The sequence below is a fragment of the Athene noctua genome, chromosome 33 (genome assembly GCF_965140245.1).
Source record: "Athene noctua chromosome 33, bAthNoc1.hap1.1, whole genome shotgun sequence".
Lineage (NCBI taxonomy): Eukaryota > Metazoa > Chordata > Aves > Strigiformes > Strigidae > Athene > Athene noctua.
The window spans coordinates 920,192-941,818 of NC_134069.1; the positions used below are offsets into that span (position 1 = coordinate 920,192).

A 21,627-nucleotide genomic window follows, 5' to 3' on the forward strand; every position below is an offset into this window, starting at 1 on the left:
GCCCAGCCTCCCCTCCTTCCCCAAAATGCAGGGTCACCTCTGCGCTGCTGAACTTCGCCTTCAGCTGAGCCACCTGCTCCCGCAGACGCTGCTTGTTTTGGGTTTGCTCTGCCAACAAAGTTTGCCAGTTCCTGCAGGAAGACAAAAGCCGCTCTTGTCAGAGAGCTGCCCATCCCCTCTGGGAACCGTCTGAGCTCAGCAAGCAGCAGACACGTGTGCCTTCCCTGCTCCGCACGTGCTCCCCTTCCTCGCCAGGCTGAGCAAAAGGCAAAGGCAGGAGGGAAGTACCAGAGCCCTGGCTGTTAGGAAAAGGAGTGCAGGTAGCACGAGGTCAGCCAAGACTGCTGCACAGACACAATTCCAGCTCAGGAAACGTCTCTTACCGCAGGGTCTCCAGGGGTGCCGCACACACACGTCTCAGCTCCTGAAAGGGAAAAACACTCTGTTCAGGTATCCGCTACCAGAGCTGCCGGGGCTTCCCAGGAGAGGCTTCCCTAAGAAGAGCCAGCAAAAGCTGCGGCTTCTTTGGGTCATCCTGCGTGGGAGCAGAGGAGCCGGTGATTTATCCAGCGCTGTCAGCAACGCTCCCTTGCAGGAGGTGCCCGACCCACCAGAGTCACAGGGGGACACTCTCAGGATCTATAGGGGCCCTATAGGGGTCCTACAGTCCCACACGCAACCCCAGAAGCACCCCTGCAGCCCCTAGAGCCCCCCCCAGCACCGCCCTACCCCTACAGAAGCCCCATAGAGCACCTCCAGCCCCCAACAGCCCCTATAGAACCCCCCTATAGCCCCCCCCGAGCCCTACAGAACCACTCCACACACCCCCCCAGCCCCTCCAGAGCTCCCTATAGCCCCTCTACAGACCCCAGTCCCTACAGACCCCCCTACCTGCGGGCCGTCCCCATCTGGTATTGGCACCAAATCAGGCACCAGTGGCCGCTGGGGGCAGGAAGAGGAGCCGCTCCCACTTCACACCAGTACAGACCAGTATGAACCAGTGACACCCCCACTCCACACCCCCTGTACATCCCTGGGCACCCCCAGTATAGCCCCGTGCCCCACCCACCCCTGTGTAGCACAACCTCCTCCCAGTATAGCTGTGTGCTCGCCCCAGTTTCCCCCAGTTCCCGCTCACCTTAGCCCCCCCACCAGGAGGTCAGTGAAGAACTGGGGGTTCAGGTGCTGGTTCTGGTAGAGGGGCAAGGGGAGAGTAAGAGCCCTCCCAGTATGGCGCAGTGCTCCCCAGTATGTCCCAGTGACACTCTTAGCGTTCCCCAATATATCCCAGTATGTCCCAGTGCCCTTCAGTACAGCCCAGTAACCCCCCCGTGTCTCCCAGTGTGTCCCAGTGACCTTCCTAGTGCTCCCCAATATATCCCAGTATATCCCACTGCTCCCCAGCATGTCCCAGGGCCGCCCCAGACTGTCCTAATGACCTTCCCAGTGGCCCCCAGAGCTCACGGCCAGCAGCAGGTCCAGCTTGGCTCGCAGCAGCAGGTCATCAGCGGTGACGGTGGCCACACGGGGGATTTGGGGACCCCCACCCTCAGGGGGAAGCTCAGCCCCTGCCCTGTCTCCTCCGTGTACCCCAACAGACGCCGCACCCCCCAGCCCCCCTGCAGGTGAGGGGGAACTGGGGGTCCCAGGGGGGAACTAGGGACCTACAGCAGAATATTGGGGTGAAAGGGGAGTATTGGGCTGCTGTAATGGGATACTGCGGGGATATGAGGGATACTGGGGGGGATACTAGGAGTACTGGGATTGTACAGGGGAATATTGGGGTGCTACAGGGGATACTGGGGTGATATGGGGGATTGAGGTACTATGGAAAAATATTGGGATGCTAGAGAGGGATATTGGGGTTCTGTGGGGGATACTGGAGTGATACAGGAGATACTGGAGTCCCACAGTAAAATACTGGGGTGCTAGTGAGGGACACTGGGGTTCTGTGGGGGATATTGGGGTGATATGGGGGGACTGGGGTCCTTGAGGTTTTGGGGTGCCAGTGCAGCTTTTGGGGTACCTGCACAGCATCGACGGTGCCGCGGAAGACGCTGTTCCCGAAGCGGGCGGCGCGGCAGTGCCGGGGGGGCCGGGCTGCAGCAGGTTCTGACCGTACTTCTCCAGGATGCTGAGCGCTGTCCGTGGCCCCCCCAAACCCTGTGGCCGCACCCCCCAGCGGCTGGGGGGGACAGGGAGGGTCAGAGAGAGCCCCCAAACCCCCACCGCACCCCCACACTCCCCCTCCCACTGCCCCCATATTTTGAGTGCTGAGATAGGGGATTTGAGTAACTTTGGTCAGATGGCACAAGACAGAGGCCTGTGCACGGACAAAGAAAAGGGGGGAGAGCCACATACCAGGTACTGATAACGTTGCTAGGCTGCAATCTCCTAGCCCAAAGAGAAGTTTCTTCTGGTCCTTGAAGTTGTGTGTTCCAGCAACAAATCACCCGAGATTCCAGCACAAACTGGCCTGGCGGTTTGGCCGGGGCCCAGGGAACAACTGAGGCAGCGCAGAGCGACAGGGTGAAAAGTTCATCAGCGAGGAAGAAGAGGTACTTCACCTATCCGACCCTTGCCCAGAAATTTCTGACCCCAGAGCGGAGCTTGAAGAGCTCATGGCGCAGGCGCAAGGGGAGGAGACCTGATTACCATGAGGAGCGAGGGGAGGCGGGGGTACACTACGTATATGTACAGGCGTTCCATGAATATGCGCTATTCTGTAACGTATCAGCCGGACGGGAGCTGCAAACGGCGCGCGTGCTCGTGGTGGAGCGATCCCCCATGCGCCCGGCGCCGGATAAACGTTCCTACTTGTACTGGGTCTGGCTGAGCCGGAATCGGTTTTCCCTCACAGCAGCCCCGTGGTGCTGTGGTTTGTGCTGGGAGCTGCAGGGTGTTGGCAGCTCCCTGGTGTGGTGGCTGCTGCTGAGCAGTGCTCACACAGCACCAAGGCTCTTCCTGACATTTCCCCCAGCGGGACGGGGTGGGCGAGATCTCGGGAGGGGACACAGCCAGGACAGCTGACCCGAACCGACCCAAGGGATAGTCCCGACCCTGTGACGTCGGCTCAGTATAAAGCCGGGAGAAAGGAGGGAGGGGTGGGTCACCCTCGGTCCTCCGAGGCAACCACTCCGCGTATTGGAGCCCCGCTTCCCGAGAAGGCCCCACAGCGCCTGTCCATGGGAAGGAGAGAATAAATCTGTTTGCTTTTGCTTCCGCGCAAAACCTGGCATTTAGCCAGAGTCAAACCACCACACTACTTTACAGCTTCACGGTTGTAGAGTCTTATCTCCGCAAGACACCTATAACCACTCTACAGGCACCCCAGTCCCCAGAGAGCTCCTTACAGACCCTCTGCGGCCCCTCAACCCCTACAGAGCTCCTATAATGCCACTACAGCCCACCAACCCCTACAGAGCTCCCTATAGCCCCTCTATATCTCCTCCCTGCCTCTACAGAGCTCCTTAATAGCCCCCTACAGCACACCCCCCCGAGCTCCCTATAGCCCCGAGGCCCCTACGGAGCTCCCTATCGCCCATCGATAGCTCCCCCAGCCCCGACAGAGCTCCTTATAAACCCCTACATACGCCCCAGCTCTCTATAGTACCTCTACAGCCCTCCGATCCCCTACAGAGCACTCTATAGACCCTCACCAGCCCCCCAAGCCCCTTCAGAGCTCCCTATATACCCTCTACAGCCCCCCAGCCCCTACAGAGCTCCATATACACCCTGAACAGCCCCCCGAGCCCCCACAGAGCTCCCTGTAACCCCTCTACAGTTCCCCCCTGCCTCTACAGATCTCCTTCTAATGCCTCTACAGCCCACCAACCCCTAAAGCGCTCCCTATAGCCCCCCAACAGCCCCCCAGAGCTCCCTATCACCCCTCTACAGCCCTCCCCAACTCCCTATAGTCCCTCTACAGCCCCCCACAGAGCTCCTCATAGCCCCTCTAAAGCCCTCCCTGTCACTAAAGAGCTCCTTATAGCACCTCTCCAGCCCTCTCGCTATTGCCCCTCTACAGGCCCCCCAGACCTCCCTATAACCACTCTACAGCTCCGCCCAGCCCCTATAGAGCTCGTTATAGCCTCTCTGCGGACCCCCAGTCCCTGCATAAGTCCCTAAGCCCCTCAACAGTGACCAGAGCTCCCTAGAGCCCCTCTACAGCTCCATCAGCCCCTAGAGAGCTCCTTATAACCCCTCTACAGCCCTCCCCAGCTCCCTATTGTACCTCTGCATCCCCTCAACAGCTCCCGAGCCCCTACAGAGCTCCATATATAGCCTCTACAGCCCCCCAGCCCTTAGAGAGCTCCTATAGGCCCTGTACAGCTCCCTCAGCCCCTACAGAGCTTCCTATAGCCCCTCTACAGCCCCCCGCGAGCTCCATATACACTCTGAACAGTCTCCGGAGCCCCTACAGAGCTCCCTGTAGCCCCTCTACAGCTCCCGCAGCCCCTACAGAGCTCCTTATAATGCCTCCACAGCACACCAACCCCAAAAGAGCTCCCTATAGCCCCTCAACAGTCCACCAGAGCTCCCTATAACCCCTCTACAGCCCACCCCAAACCCTACAGATATACTCATAGCCCCTCTAAAGCCCCCCCTAGCCCTACAGAGCTGGTTATAACCACTCTTCTCCCCCCCAGCCCATACAAAGTGCCTTACAACCAGTCTTCAGGCACCGCAGCCCATACAGAGCATCTTATAATGCCTCTACAGCCCCCCAGCCCCTACAGAGCTCCTTAGAGACCCTGTACAGCTCCCACAGCCCTACAGAGCTCCTTCTAGCCCCTCTAAACACCCCCCCCAGCCGCTACATGACTCCTTATAGCACCTCTACAGCCCACCAGCCCCTACAGAGCTCCCTACAGACACTCTATAGAACAATGAGCTCCCAATAGGGCCTCTACAGCCCACCAGCCCCTATAGAGATCCTTATAAGCCCTCTACAGCCCCAACTGCAATTTCAGAGCTCCATATAGACCCTCTACAGCCCACCCTAGCCTGTACTGTGCTCCTCACAGCCAATCTAGGGCCCCCCCTACAACGCCACAGAGCTCCATATAGCCCTGCTAAAACCCCCACAGCACCTACAGAGCTCCCTATAACCACTCTACAGCTCCCACCAGCCCATACAGAGCTCATTATAGCCCCTCTGCAACACCCGCAGCCCCTACAGAGCTCCTTATAGCCCCTCTAAAGCGCTCCCCAGGTCCCTACAGACCCTCTACAGCCCCTCAGTCCCTACAGAGAATCTTATAGTCCCTCTACAGTTCACCCCAGCCCCTACAGAGCTCACCATTGCGCCTGTACAGCTCCCACAGCCCATACTGAGATCCTTCTAGCCCCTCTAAAGCCACCCCAGCCCCTACATGACTCCTTATAGCACCTCTACATCCCACCAGCCCCTACAGAGCTCATTATAACCCCTCTTCGACACCCCCAGCCTCTACAGAGCTCCTTATAACACCTCTAAACCCCTCCCCAGGTCCCTACAGCACCTCTACAGCCCCTCAGTCCCTACAGAGGTTCCTAAAGTCCCTCTACAGCCCACCAGCCATTACAGAGCTCCCTACAACCCCTCTACAGCACACTGAGCTCCCAATAGGGCCTCTACAGCCCCCCAGTCCCTACAGAGCTCCTTAGAACCACTCTTCGCCCCCCCAGCCCATACAAAGTGCCTTACAACCAGTCTTCGGGCACCGCAGCCCGTACAGAGCATCTTATAATGCCTCTACAGCCCCCCAGCTCCTGCAGAGCTCCTTATAGGCCCTGTACAGCTCCCCCAGCCCCTACAGAGCTCCCTATACCCCCTCTACAGCCCCCCCAGCCCCTACATGACTCCATATAGCCCGTCTACAGCACCCCCAGCCCCTACATGACTCCATATAGCCCGTCTACAGCTCCCACAGCCCATACAGAGCTCATTATAGCCCCTCTGTGACACCCCCAGCCCCTACACAGCTCCTTATAACCCCTCTAAACCCCTCCCCAGGTCCCTACAGCCCCTCTACAGCTCCCCCCAGCCCATACAGAGCTCACAATAGACCCTCTACAGCCCCCCCAGAGCTCCTTATAACCCCTCTACAGCCCTCCCCAGATCCCTGTAGCCCCTCTACAGGCCCCAAGCCCCTACACAGATCGCTATAGGCCCCTTACAGGCGCCCCCGAGCTCCCTATAACCACACTATAGCCCCCCCGCCCCTACAGAGATCATTATAACCGCTCTACAGCCGAACCCAGCCCGTAAAAAGCTCCTCATAACCAATCTAGGGCCCCCCCCTCAGCCCCTACAGAGCTCCCTATAGCCCCTCAACAGCCCCCCCAGCTCCTACAGAGCTCCCTATAACCACTCTACAGCCCCCCAGCCCCTACAGAGCTCCTTATAGCCCCTCTACACGCCACCAGAGCTCTCTATAGCACCTCATCAGCCCCCCAGCCCCTCCAGAGCTCCCTATAGGCCCTGTACAGCTCCCACAGACGTACTTAATAGTCCCTCTACCCCCCATGCCAGGCCCTACACGGCTCCTTATATCCCCTCTACAGCCCCCCCAGCTCCCTAAATTACCTCTACAGACCACCAGCCCCTACAGAGGTACTTATAACCCTCTAAAGCCCCCAGTGCCTACAGAGATACTTATAGCCCCTACAGAGCCCTACAACCTCTACAGACCTGCCTAGAGGCCCTCTACAGCCTCTGCCAGTCCCTACAGAGCTCCTTATTGACCCTCTACAGCACAGTAGCCCCTACAGAGCTCCCTATAGCATCTATACAGCCCCAACAGCCACTACAGAGCTCCTTACAACCCCTCTACAGCTCCCCAGCCCCTACAGACCTCGTTATATAACCTCTGGACACCTCAGTCCCTACACAAGTCCCTATAGCCCCTCAACAGCGACCAGAACTCACTATACCCCCTCTACAGCTCCATCAGCCCCTAGAGAGCTCTTTATGACACCTCTACAGCCCTCCCCAGCTCCCTATAGTACCTCTACATCCCCTCAACAGCCCCTGAGCCCCTACACAGCTCCCTATATACCGTCTACAACCCCCAGCCCTTACAGAGATCCCTATAGGTCCTCTACAGCTCCCACAGCCCCCACAGAGCTCCTTCTAGCCCCTCTAAAGCCCCCCCAGCTGCTACATGACTCCTTATAATAACTCTACAGCCCACCAGCCCCTACAGAGCTCCTTATAAACCCTCTGCAGCCCCCCCAACCCCTACAGAACTCCTTATAGCCCCTCTACAGCCCCCCAAGAGCTCCCTGTAACCACTCTACAGCCCCCTCCAGAGCTCATTGTAACACCTCTACAGCCCACCCCAGCCCATACAGAGCTCCTCATAGCCAATCTAGGGCCCCCCACCCAGCCCCTACAGAACAGCATATAGCCCTGCTACAGCCACCTCAGCCCCTACAGAGCTCCTTAGAACCACTCTTCGCCCCCCCAGCCCATACAAAGTGCCTTACAACCAGTCTTCGGGCACCGCAGCCCGTACAGAGCATCTCATAAAGCCTCTACAGCTCCCCAGCCCTTACAGCGCTCCTTATAAACCCTGTGGCCCCCCAAGCCCCTACAGAGATCCTTATAGCCCCTCTAAAGCCCCTCCAGCCCCTACATGACTCCTTATAGCACCTCTACAGCCCCCCAGCCCTTACCGAGCTCCCTACACCCCCTCTAGAGCACACTGAGCTCCCAATAGGGCCTCTACAGCCCCCCAGTCCCTACAGAGCTCCTTATAGGCCCTGTACAGCTCCCACAGCCCATACAGAGCTCCTTATAGGCCCTCTAAAACCCGCCAGCCACTACATGACTCCCTATAGCATCTCTACAGCCTCCCCAGCCACTACAGAGCTCATTACAGCCCCTCTGCAACACCCCCAGCCCCTATAGAGCTCCTTGTAACCCCACTAAACCCCTCCCCAGGTCCCTACAGACCCTCTACAGCCCCTCAGTCCCTACGGAGCTTCCTATAGAACCTCTACGGCCTCCTATCCCATACAGAGCTCACAATAGACCCTCTACAGCCCCCCCAGAGCTCCTTATAACCCCTCTACAGCTCTCCCCAAAACCCTATAGTCCCTCTACAGCCCCCCAGCCCCTACAGAGCTCCTTCTAGCCCCTCTAAAGACCCCCCAGCCCTTACATGACTCCAAATAGCACCTCTACAGCCCACCAGCCCCTACAGAGCTCCCTACAGACACTCTATAGCACTGAGCTCCCAATAGAGCCTCTACAGCCCCCCGGTCCCTACAGAGCTCCCTAGAGCCCCTCTGTAGCCCCCCAGCCCCTATAGAGCTCCTTATAAACCCTCTACAGCCCCAACTGCCACGACAGAGCTCCCTATAGACCCTCTACAGCCCACCCTAGCCTGTACTGTGCTCCTCATAGCCAATCTAGGGCCCCCCCTACAACGCCACAGAGCTCCATATAGCCCTGCTAAAACCCCCACAGCCCCTACAGAGCTCCCTATAACCACTCTACAGCTCCCACCAGCCCATACAGAGCTCATTCTAGCCCCTCTGCAACACCCGCAGCCCCTACAGAGGTCCTTATAACCCCTCTAAACTCCTCCCCAGGTCCCTAAGGCCACTCTACAACCCGCCAGCCCCTACAGAGCTCCCTATATACCCTCAACAGACCCCCAGCCCTTACCGAGCTCCCTATAGGCCCTGTACAGCTCCCACAGCCCCTACAGAGCTCCTTCTAGCCCCTCTAAAGCCCCCCAGCCCTTACATGACTCCATATAGCCCCTCTACAGCCCCCCCAGCCCCTACAAAGCTCATTATAACCCCTCTTCGACACCCCTAGCCCCTACACAGCTCCTTATAACCCCTCTAAACCCCTCCCCAGGTCCCTACAGCCCCTCAGTCCCTACAGAGCTTCCTGTAATCCCTCTACAGCCCCCCAGCCCCTACAGAGCTCCATAGAACCCCTCTACAGCCCCCCCAGCCCCTACATGACTCCTTATAGCACCTCTACAGCCCACCAGCCCTTACAGAGCTCCCTACAACCCCTCTATAGCACACTGAGCTCCCAATAGGGCCTCTACAGCCCCCCAGTCCCTACAGAACTCCTTAGAACCACTCTTCTGCCCCCCCAGCCCCTAGAAACCGCCTTACAACCAGTCTTCGGGCCCCGCAGCCCGTACAGAGCATCTTATAATGCCTCGACAGCCCCCCAGCCCTTACAGAGCTCCTTATAAACCCTCTGCGGTCCCCCAAGCCCCTACAGAGGTCCTTACAGGCCCTGTACAGCTCCCACAGCCCATTCAGAGCTCCTTCTAGCCCCTCTAAAGCCCGCCAGCCACTACATGACTCAATATAGCCTGTCTACAGATCCCCCAGCCCCTACGGAGCTCACAATAAACCCTCTACAGCCCCCCCAGAACTCCTTATAACCCCTCTACAGCCCTCCCCAGATCCCTGTAGCCCCTCTACAGGCCCCAAGCCCCTATACAGATCGCTATAGGCCCCTTACAGGCCCCCCCGAGCTCCCTATAACCACACTACAGCCCCCCCCACCCCTATAGATATCATTATAACCAATCTACAGCCGAAGCCAGCCCGTAAAAAGCTCCTCATAACCAATCTAGGGCTCCCCGCTCAGCCCCTACAGAGCTCCCTATAGCCCCTCAACAGCCCCCCCAGCTCCTACAGAGCTCCCTATAACCACTCTACAGCCCCCCAGCCCCTAGAGAGCTCCTTATAGCCCCTCTACACGCCACCAGAGCTCTCTATAGCACCTCATCAGCCCCCCAGCCCCTCCAGAGCTCCCTATAGGCCCTGTACAGCTCCCACAGACGTACTTAATAGTCCCTCTACCCCCCATGCCAGGCCCTACACGGCTCCTTATATCCCCTCTACAGCCCCCCCCAGCTCCCTAATTTACCTCTACAGACCACCAGCCCCTACAGAGGTACTTATAAACCCTCTGCAGTCCCCCCAGAGCTCCCTGTAACCACTCTACAGCCCCCTCCAGAGCTCATTGTAACACCTCTACAGCCCACCCCAGCCCATACAGAGCTCCTCACAGCCAATCTAGGCCCCCCCCCCAGCCCCTACAGAACAGCATATAGCCCTGCTACAGCCACCTCAGCCCCTACAGAGCTCCCGAGAACCACTCTTCTCCCCCCCCAGCCCCTAGAAACCACCTTACAAACAGTCTTCGGGACCCACAGCCCATACAGAGCATTTTATAATGCCTCTACATCCCCCCAGCCCTTACAGAGCTCCTTATAAACCCTCTGCGGCCCCCCAAGCCCCTACAGAGGTCCTTATAGGCCCTGTACAACTCCCACAGCCCCTACAGAGCTCCTTCTAGCCCCTCTAAAGCCCCTCCAGCCCCTCCATGACTCCCTATAGCCCCTCTACAGCCCCTACAGAGCTCATTATAGCGCTTCTGCAACACCCCCAGCCCCTACAGAGCTCATTGTAACCCCTATAAACCCCTCCCCAGGTCCCTACAGACCCTCTACAGCCCCTCAGTCCCTACAGAGCTTCCTATAGAACCTCTACAGCCTCCTAGCCCCTACAGAGCTCACAACTGACCCTCTACAGCCCCCTCAGAGCTCCTTATAACCCCTCTACAGCTCTCCCCAGAACCCTATAGTCCCTCTACAGCCCCCCAGCCCCTACAGAGCTCCTTCTAGCCCCTCTAAAGATCCCCCCAGCCCTTACATGACTCCTTATAGCACCTCTACAGCCCACCAACCCCTACAGAGCTCCCTACAGCCACACTATAGCACTGAGCTCCCAATAGAGCCTCTACAGCCCCCTGGTCCCTACAGAGCTCCCTAGAGCCCCTCTGTAGCCCCCCAGCCCCTATAGAGCTCCTTATAAACCCTCTACAGCCCCAATTGCCGCTACAGAGCTCCCTATAGACCCTCTACAGCCCACCCTAGCCTGTACTGTGCTCCTCATAGCCAATCTAGGGCCCCCCCTACAACCCAACAGAGCTCCATATAGCCCTGCTAAAACCCCCACAGCCCCTACAGAGCTCCCTATAACCACTCTACAGCTCCCACCAGCCCCTACAGAGCTCATTCTAGCCCCTCTGCAACACCCGCAGCCCCTACAGAGGTCCTTATAACCCCTCTAAACTCCTCCCCAGGTCCCTAAGGCCACTCTACAACCCGCCAGCCCCTACAGAGCTCCCTATATACCCTCAACAGACCCCCAGCCCTTACCGAGCTCCCTATAGGCCCTGTACAGCTCCCACAGCCCCTACAGAGCTCCTTCTAGCCCCTCTAAAGCCCCTCCAGCCCCTCCATGACTCCCTATAGCCCCTCTACAGCCCCTACAGAGCTCATTATAGCGCTTCTGCAACACCCCCAGCCCCTACAGAGCTCATTGTAACCCCTATAAACCCCTCCCCAGGTCCCTACAGACCCTCTACAGCCCCTCAGTCCCTACAGAGCTTCCTATAGAACCTCTACAGCCCGCCAGCCCCTACAGAGCTCACAATTGACCCTCTACAGCCCCCTCAGAGCTCCTTATAACCCCTCTACAGCTCTCCCCAGAACCCTATAGTCCCTCTACAGCCCCCCAGAGCTCCTGATAGGCCCTGTGCAGCTCCCACAGCCCCTACAGAGCTCCTTCTAGCCCCTCTAAAGATCCCCCCAGCCCTTACATGACTCCTTATAGCACCTCTACAGCCCACCAGCCCATACAGAGCTCCCTAGAGCCCCTCTACTGCCCCCGAGCCCCTACAGAGCTCCCTATAACCACTCTACAAGCACCCCAGTCCTCAGAGAGCTCCTTATGACCACTCTTCCCACCCCAGCCCCTACAGAGCTCCTTATAATGCCACTACAGACCACCAACCCCTACAGAGCACCCTGCAGCCCCTCTACAGCTCCGCCCTGCCTCTACAAGCTTCTTATAATCCCCTACAGCCCCCCAGATCCCACAGAGCTCCCTATATTCCCTCTACAGACCCCAGTCCCTACAGACCCCCCTACCTGCGGGCTGTCCCCATCCGTTATTGGCAGCGATCCGGCCACCAGCGGCCCCTGGGGACGGGAAGAAGAACCGCTCCCACTCCACACCAGTACAGACCAGTAGGAACCAGTGACACCCCCACTCCACACCCCCTGTACATCCCTGGGCACCTCTACTATAGCCCAGTGCTCCACCCACCCATCCCAGTGCAGCCCAACCTCCTCCCAGTCCCTTCCAATATACCTCTGTGCTCCCCCCAGTTCCTCCCAGTCCCCACTCACCTTAGCCCCCCCACCAGGAGGTCAGTGAAGAACTGGGGGTTCAGGTACTCGTTCTGGAGGAGAGAGGCAGAGGGAGAGCAAGAGCCCTCCCAGTATAGCACAGTACTTTCCAGTATGTCCCAGTTCCCCTCCCAGTACTCCTCAGTATGGCCCAGTGACCCTCTTACCGCTCCCTAATATATCCCAGTGTATCCCAGTGACCTTCCTAGTGCTCCCCAGTATATCCCACTGCTCCCCAGCATGTCCCAGGGCCGCCCCAGACTGTCCTAATGACCTTCCCAGTGGCCCCCAGAGCTCACGGCCAGCAGCAGGTCCAGCTTGGCTCGCAGCAGCAGGACATCAGCGGTGACGGTGGCCACACGGGGGATTTGGGGACCCCCAACCTCGGGGGAAATCTCAGCCCCTGCCCTGTCTCCTCTGTGTACCCCAACAGACGCCGCACCCCCCAGCCCCCCTGCAGGTGAGGGGGAACTGGGGGGCCCGGCAGGGAACTAGGGACCTACAGCAGAATATTGGGGTGAAAGGGGAGTATTGGGGTGCTGTAATGGGATACTGAGGGGATATGAGTGATACTGGGGGGGATACTAGGAGTACTGGGATTGTACAGGGAAATATTGGGGTGCTACAGGGGATATTGGGGTACTATGGAAAAATATTGGGATGCTAGAGAGGGATATTGGGGTTCTGTGGGGGATACTGGAGTGATACAGGAGATACTGGAGTCCCATAGCAAAATACTGGGGTGCTAGTGAGGGACACTGGGGTTCTGTGGGGGATATTGGGGTGATATGGGGGGACTGGGGTCCTTGAGGTTTTGGGGTGCCAGTGCAGCTTTTGGGGTACCTGCACAGCATCGACGGTGCCGCAGAAGACGCTGTTCCCGAAGCGGACGGCGCGGCAGTGCCGGGGGGGCCGGGCTGCAGCAGGTTCTGACCGTACTTCTCCAGGATGCTGAGCGCTGTCCGTGGCCCCCCCAGACCCTGTGGCTGCACCCCCCAGCGGCTGGGGGGAACAGGGAGGGTCAGAGAGAGCCCCCAAACCCCCACCGCACCCCCACACTCCCCCTCCCACTGCCCACATTCCCCATTCCCCCATATTTTGAGTGCCTCCCCCGCATTTTGGCTGACCCCACCTCCCCCATTTTGGGGTCCCCCCCAACGCTCCAGGCACAGGTTGTGGCACAGCAGTCGGGCACCGTCCAGGTGTCCACACTTGTCTTGGGGGGGGGGGCTGTAGGGGGCCTGGGGACCCCCAAAATCGGGCTCAGCTCTGCCGGTGTCGCCTCCCCGGGGTCCTGGGTCCGAGCCGCCTCCAGTGCCGCACGCAGCGCCCCCCCGAGATCGGGCGGGGGGGCACCTCACTGCCCCCCGGGGTTCAGGGGAACCCCCCTGGGTCGGGGGGTGCCCCATTCGGAGCGGCCCGCGATGGGGGGGCACCCCTAGGAGGACCCCGCGGTGTGGGGGGAGCCCTCAGGATCTTGGGGGGGCCCTCAGAGGACTCCGGGATGCGCAGGGACCCCCGGCATGTGGGGGGAGTCCCCTCCGCCGGACGGGGGCGCCGGGCTCGGCCTCTTCCGCCATCACCTGAGGGGCAGAAACGGGGAGAAAAAGGGAAAATTTTACGGGGGGGGAGGAACGAAAATAATGTGTTAGCGGGGCAGCGGTGGCACTAATGGAGGCGCAGCCCTCGCCTGGGGTCCCCGAGGGATCCTGCCACCCAAAACCCCCTGGTCGGGGGATCCCAGTGGGCGGGGGGTCCCTCTCCCCACACTGTCAGGGGGGTCCCGTCCCCCACTGCCAGGTGCCCTGTCGGAGGGTCGAGAGGGGAGGACGGGGGTGCGTGAGGGCCCGGGGGTACCAGGGAGAACTCGGGGACCCCCGCCCCAGCGTAGGGCGGTGCCGCGGGGAGGGGGCGCCCAGCGGGGAGCCCCTGCCTACCTCAGGAGCCGGCGAGGAGAAGAGCAGAAGTGCAGGAAGAAGAGAAGGAAGAGAAGGCAGCCGCGCCCGCCCCGACCGGCGCCGACTACAAAATGGCGGCGGCGACTGCGGGGGGGGAAAGCGCCTTCCCGCCCTGGGGCCGTCACGCCGCGCCGGCCCCGCCCCCTCGCTGGCAATGCCCTCACCCGCCATGGCGGCCGCGGCGTCGCCCCGCACCCCCTCCGCGTCCTGCGCATGCTCCTCTCTGGCCCCGCCCCCTCGCTGGCAATGCCCTCACCCGCCATGGCGGACCCCGCTCCCCTCAGGGCCACCGTGATGGCGGCGGCGGCGGCCCCGGCAGCTTCCCCGGGCTCCGGTGAGGCGGGAGGGCGGGTAGGGGAGCCCCGGGGTGGGGGGGCCCTCGGGGGTGGCGTCGCGCCCGCGTCGCGGCCTCCCCCCGCCCGGGGGGTGTGAACCCGGCGGCTCGGGGGTGTCGGGTCCTCCCCCCCCTTCCCCTTCCCCCCCTCGCCTTTCCCTTCCCCGCCCTTCCCGGGGGTCACCGGGGCCGTGACGTCCCGGCGAGCACGGGGGCGCGGGCCGGCAGCGGCAGCGGGGCCAGGCGGGGCCCGGCGTCCCTGGGGGGCGGCGGGGGGGTCAGGGGCAGCCCCCAGGGACCCCCCCACACCTGCCCCGAGGCAGCGCCCGCAAATCCCCCCACAAACCCCCACGGGGACGTTTCCCGGCCCCGCAGAGACCCCCCCAGGTCCCCCCCAGCCCACAGAGACCCCCAGCCCCGGGTCACCGAGGGCCATGGCCCCCACCAGGGCGGCCCCACGTGGAGGCGCAGGGGCTGGAGGAAGTTTTGCACCAGCCCCACGGGGGTGTAGGCCCCCAGCCCCAAATCCTCCAGCCGCTCCTCCCCTCCACACCCCCGGCGGGAGGGGGCCTCTGCCCCACAGCCGGGGGGGGTGACAAGCGGGACCCACAGCAGGGGGGTCCGGACTGAAACCAAGAAACTCCCTCACCAGTCGGAATCCAAAGGCACTGCTCGGCGGGAATTCCTGATCAGCAGCGCTGGGGTCGCCCTGGGCTTTCTCCACCATAAGGGCTCCCCCGAACTAGCGGGGGCCATCAGTTTACACACCCGCCAATCATACACAGGCGTGAATTTCCTGGAAAGGGGTGTTTTATGATCACGACTTCCCGGGATTCCTTTGCGCAGCCCCAGCATGCCCAGTGACAAGAGAGTGAGGGGCCTCGGTGGCCGAGGGCAGGAGTACGGGCTCTTCTTCGCGGGGTCGGCTCTTTGTGGAGCAGGAGCCGTGAGGAAGGTCCAGGTGTCGTCCGCCTGCATGGGCGAGATCACCCTCCCTAGACGGTATCTCCGGGCCCTTGTCTTCGAGTTGCCCTTAGCTCGGTTGCCCAAGCACCCACCGAAGGCTGCTACCGGTGAGGTGTATGGGGAGCGTTTTACTTTTGTCCACGCAGACCAAGAGGCCGACGGAAAACCGCTGAGGAGTCGCTGGGGAACAAACACGAGCAAAACCTTCCTGCCTCGCAGTTCAGACTTCATCAGAAATTCCCTGGTTTGAGCCCTTGCAAGACCCACGGTGGGCTCTGTTCGCCCCGTGGTGGGGTGGGGAGGAGAAGGGGGGTTATAGGGGGGTCTGAACTACAGCCCCTGCCCCCCCCTCCCCTTGAGCCCCCCCGCCCTGCCCCAAGTCCCCAATCTGCCCCCCCCGAGCCCCTGTCCTGCCCTGTGGCCCCCTAGACCCCCAACGTGCTTTCCCAGAGCCCCTGTCCTGCCCTGTGCCCCCTAGACCCCCAACGTGCTCTCCCAGAGCCCCTGTCCTGCCCTGTGCCCCCTAGACCCCCAACGTGCTCTCCCAGAGCCCCTGTCCTTCCCTGTGGCCCCCTAGACCCCCAACGTGCTCTCCCAGAGCCCCTGTCCTGCCCTGTGCCCCCTCCAGACCCTCAGTCTGCCCCCCCAAACCCCAAGTGTGCCCTCGCAAAATCTCTGTCCTGCCCTGTGGCCCCCACTATGACTGCCCTAAGACACTCTGTGTTCCAGCCGCTGTCCCCAAGACCTCTCGGCCCTGTGACCAGTGGCCCCTTCTCCCACCACACCCTCCCCCTCCCCTCGACCAGGCTCGGGGTCACCCCTCGGAGTGACTCTTCCCCTTTGTGCCCCCCTTGGCTGCCTGCAGCCTCACTTTGCAGGCGCTGGGCCTTGCCCAGGAGGCGGGGTGGAACCGAAGCGTGGTGAGCTGTGGAAGGCGGCAGCTTCATTCAACAGCTAAGACAAACATGGGTGGTTGTGTGCAGTCGGGGGGCGTGGGCAGGACCGAGCAGGCCGTTGGCACTGAGGCTGCCGTTGGCTCAGCAGGCAGAGCCCCTGCAGGAGGTGGCCGTGGTGCACTGCAGCCTGCGCTGGATCCTCTCCCTCCTGCTGCTCAGGCCTTCCCTCAGGTTCTGCAGGAGCTCCTGCAAGCAAGTGAAGAATTCCACCAACTTCTGGGGTAGAAGGGGGCGGGAGCTGAACCCGCCTGATGGTGTTGGTGTTGGCCTTGGCCTCTGAAGGGGGGTTGAGGGGAAGGCTGGCCGTGGCATTGGAGCAGCCGTTCCTGCTGGGGGCAGCCCCACCTGTACTAGGATCCACTCGTAGTAGTGCTGAGTGGAGGTGTAGATTCCGGGCCGTTTCGCTCTCGCGCAGCCTCTCCCCCAGCTGGTCACCCCAGCGAGCCAGAAGTAGTCAGCACTCCTGTCTTTGCAGAGGAGAGGACCGCCGCTGTCCCCCTGCGACGGAGGAAAGAGGGTCACGGTGGTGTCGGGTGGCCGCTGGCAGCACTGGGGCCGGCTCCTTCTCTCTGCCAGCACCCCCAGAGCTGTGTCCGCGGCACAGAGGCGCTGCTCAGGTGCTGGGGCCGACAGGACCTTGTCTGGGAGGGGGTGGTGGGCCCGTGGGGTAGGGCTGGCGCTCATCTCTGCACAGCGACGCTGGCCGGGTGCAAGAGGGATGTTCCAGGGCTGGGAGCCGGACCTCGGGGCTGCCAGGAGCGCTGGGTGGGCTTTCTGGGCAGAGTCCCGGGCCTCTGGGGCAAGTGGGGCCCTGGGCAAGGACCTGCAGCCGGGGAAGGGGAGCCCCAGCAGCGGTGGGGACCCAGCGGTGGTGGGAGGGCGACTGGCCAGGCACAGCCCGTGCCGGGGGGTGTCTGGGCGGCTCTAGGGGGCTGCCGGTGCCGCTGGGCGCTGCCTTAGAGTCACAGAATCCCAGAATCCTTCAGGTTGGAAAATCCCCTCGGGATCATCGAGTCCAACCCTCAGGCCGACTCTACAAAGTTCTCCCCTGCCCCTCATCCCCCCACAGCTCATCCAAATGGCCCTTAATCACACCCGGGGATGGGGACTCTCCCCCCTCCCTGGGCAGCTTCTTCCACTCTCTGACTGTGGGAGACATCGGCCTGTCAGCCCTGCACAGCCCCTGAGCAGCAGCAAGGCTTTGATGAGGAACAGCCCTGGGGAGAAAGATCAGAAACTGCCGAGTTGTGCCGAGGCGTCAGGGGAAAACGAGGGACAGCTGCCACCCTGAGCTGTGGGAAATCCTGACCCGTGAGGAGTTCCCGCCGCGTGAACAGCGCCTGAGCGAGCAGGGGATTGGTCTGCACAGCGTGTGAGAGTGCTCTGGTGCTGATAGGAGAAAGGATTGATGGCTGTCCAATTGCCGATTTGCTAATTGTGAAGTAAGAGCTTTGGGGAGTGCATAAGTATGTGCTATTGTAATAAGAAAGGGTCTTTCCTTCCGCTCTTCGGTGCAGAGTCCGTGCCCCGGTTGCCACAAGCCTGGATCCAGCCTCACCTGGACTCCTCTCTGAGAAGGAGTTGCGAAAGCAAGGGGATCTGTTCTGAACCTCGTGTCTCAGCGGGAGCTCTTCCTTACCCTTTGTACCTCTCCCATTAGGCAGAAACCTTTGACCAAGTCTGGGATTGAGATTGAATCTACCTGCATCTAAGCTCCATCAGGAGTTGAGAAAGCAAGGGGGTCCATTGTGAACTCTGTGACTCAGCGGGAGGTCTCCCTTACCTTTTTCTGTTTCTGGTCTCTGTGTAAATAATTTTAAATAAATTTGAACTTGATTTTCCTTTGTATGTTTCTTCCAGGTAGTAAGCAATAGAGTGAATGCTGCCACCAGACTTTGCAAAATCACCCTTTTATAACATCACGTTGAACTCACTTTTTGCTAATACCTTCCACAGCGACTCTTCAAGTGATCTAAAACACTCACCCGCAACACACCCGCCCGGGGCTCCAAGGGCCCTGGGCACCCCCTGCCTGGCGGCGGCCTGGGCCAGCTGGCAGGTGACAGCGGGGACCCGGGCAGGCTCACGGGGCACTGGCAGCGCCGTGACAGGGGGCAGCGCTCAGGCAGGGACGGCGGGGACATGGCTGGGGGGGTGAAGCCCCCGCCGGGCGCCTCCGACGTCCTCGGCGGCTGGATAGGGACCCTCTCTGCAGGGGGAGCGAAGAGGGGTGACGGGGTGAGAGCCGGGCGGGCAGAGCTGGCGGGGGAGTTCCCTGGAGAGCAGGAGCCTGAGGAGGAGCGGGAGCCTGCTGCTGCCCCTGCCGTGGGGGTTGGGCGCTGCGGGGTCTCTTTGGGGCAAACAGGGTTTTGGGGGTCTGGCCCCACGGCCATCATTCCACCAGCACCTGCTTCAGCCAGCCTTACGAGGTTTTGCTGCTTCACCCCACAACTCCCCAGCCCAGCGGTTCCCATCCTGCTGTTCTGTCTCCAGGGATGATTTCCCATCCCCACAATGGTTCCCCTCCCAACAGCTTCCCGTCCCAGGGATGGTTTCCCATCTCAAGGACGATTTCTCAGCCCCGCGATGGTTTCCTATCCCGACACTCTCCCCACCTCCATGATCTCCCATCGCAAGCATGGTTTTCTGGGGGGAGGTGAATTCTGTGTCCACGGGGAAGGGACAGGGCAGCGGTGGCCCTGCGATGCTGATGTGTGTGCGCTGCCCCATCCTGCCCCGGCAGTGGGGATGAGCGGGGGGTTGGGGTGTGGAGAAGTTTTTGGAAGATAACGGCCACCTGGTCCTTGATACCGACATGGTAACTCTGTGCTAGCTGCCCCTGTGTAAAGAACTCACTGTTCAATGTTCCTCTCTGGCTGCCACTGCACAGAGAGCTATTGTTCAGCAAATTCCTTACCTAGAGATATGGAGTGAAGTTGAAACACTGAGTAGGAGGTCCATAGGCTCGTGCTTCTTGCGTGTGCTTCTCGCGTTGTACCAATGAAATATGAGTTATATTGTGTGGACAGTGGCTTAGAACCAATCACAGCTTGTTTAGCTGTATGCGATCACGCCCTAATAGTATATAAGATGCTCTGTGCTTAATAAAATTGGATCGAGCTGGCAAACCACATTGGTGTTATTCTGGATACCCGGGCTGTATCCGTCGACACAAAGGAGCACACACTTACTGCTGAAGCCCTGGGAGCGTTACAAGGTGATGTCGCCGTAGCTCTAAGTTGCATACAAGCCCAGTTATGGATGCAAACAGTAGCAGAATCTGTAATAAGGGAAGGAGAGGAGGGTGCACTTCCCACTGAAATTCGAAAAATAGTTTGGGATAGTGCCCAGAGACAGAGACAAAGTTACAATCATGGTGGAACATGGTCAACTTCACCTATAGGCCTGACACGCGTACAGTAACGACTTTTGTGTTAACAATATGTGATGCAAAATTAATCACCATACACCCCATTGTAAGTCTCGGAGTCAATTACAACGGGACCCTGCTGTACCCCTTTGCACATAAGACCTGGGCTATGAATACTGGTAATAAATGGCAAGCAGTAGATCTCGAACCCTGTATCATGAAAGAACAACAGGGATTTATATGTGACAGTAATACCTTAATAACCCAGGGTACCTGTTAGATACCGACCAAAAGATCTGCCACTTTGAAGCACGCCCCAATGTAGATTTGAGGACCGTTGTTGTCTGTACCGGAAAGGGATGTGCATGTCTAAGGACACTGTGTGACACAATAATCATAGATGGGCAAGAGAAGAAATTGATACAGCATCTAAATTATTGTATTCGTAATTTCACCATCATCCTGGGGTGTGATTTCACTTATTCTGCCCTGGTGGTTACACATTCCCTCTTGAAAAGCAGCCTCATGGTAAAGGTACTTCCTGTCCCCACAGGGTTAAATGTCAGTCATATAGAAAGCCTATTAAAACACCCAGACTTGCACCGGATACTGGAAGAAGTTAAGGAAAAAGGGCAAGAAACTTTACTCACAACCTTTCATGATGGGGAAAGGATAAAAAAGGTCTTAAAGATGGTTGAGCAGGAAGGGGAACATAATTGCTGGGATACGCTCTTCAGATGGTCGCCGACAGCTACTGGCACCTTAAACACAGCCCTTCACCCAGTGGTTGCTTTATGAATAGCTGTAGCAATTTTGTTGATCCTTACTGTAGCTATATATGGATGGATCTGGAGACTTACAAAACGCTTGCAAGCTGTGTATGACGCTTTATATCACAATCCGAGCTTTAAGCAATAAACTGATTGATTTGTGGGATAGTACTAACATATTATAGGACAAGGGAAATAGATTAAGAAGTAGATAAATAAGTAGTAAAAGAATTTACTAAGTAAGAAGAAAAGGGGGGGATGAGACGGGGAGTCTAAACAATCTTAGATTGATGGTACAAGGCCTGCGCAAAAACAAGGGGAGGCGTATGGGACTGTTCGAACAAGACATACGGTGCTGATAACGTTGCTAGGCTGCAATCTCCTAGCCCAAAGAGAAGTTTCTTCTGGTCCTTGAAGTTGTGTGTTCCAGCAACAAATCACCCGAGATTCCAGCACAAACTGGCCTGGCGGTTTGGCCGGGGCCCAGGGAACAACTGAGGCAGCGCAGAGCGACAGGGTGAAAAGTTCATCAGCGAGGAAGAAGAGGTACTTCACCTATCCGACCCTTGCCCAGAAATTTCTGACCCCAGAGCGGAGCTTGAAGAGCTCATGGCGCAGGCGCAAGGGGAGGAGACCTGATTACCATGAGGAGCGAGGGGAGGCGGGGGTACACTACGTATATGTACAGGCGTTCCATGAATATGCGCTATTCTGTAACGTATCAGCCGGACGGGAGCTGCAAACGGCGCGCGTGCTTGTGGTGGAGCGACCCCCCATGCGCCCGGCGCTGAATAAACATACCCACGTTATAACTCCAGAAGTTATAGAGTGATTTCTCTGCAAAACAAGGGAACCTGGAGATGCTGAGGTCAGGCACGGCCCTGCACAGGGGGTCTGGTGGGGCCGGTGCCCACTTCTTGTTGCTGGGGTGTTTGGTGTCTCCATCCGCCCTGTGTGGGTGGGATTGGAGAGGCACAGGCCTGTCCACCGCCAGGCAGAGGCGGCGATAGCCAGGAGGTGGTGCCTCGGCTGCTCCCCCAGCAAGA

The 21,627-nt window shown here is 59.4% G+C and overlaps 1 long non-coding RNA gene across 1 annotated transcript; it reads left to right on the top strand.

Moving 5' to 3' along the window:
• Positions 1–14,376: 14,376 nt before the first annotated feature.
• Positions 14,377–16,743, top strand: LOC141972528 (uncharacterized). Its single transcript, XR_012635411.1, has 3 exons — positions 14,377–14,519; positions 15,366–15,753; positions 16,351–16,743. It is a non-coding gene; the product is annotated as an uncharacterized LOC141972528 (long non-coding RNA).
• Positions 16,744–21,627: the final 4,884 nt, after the last annotated feature.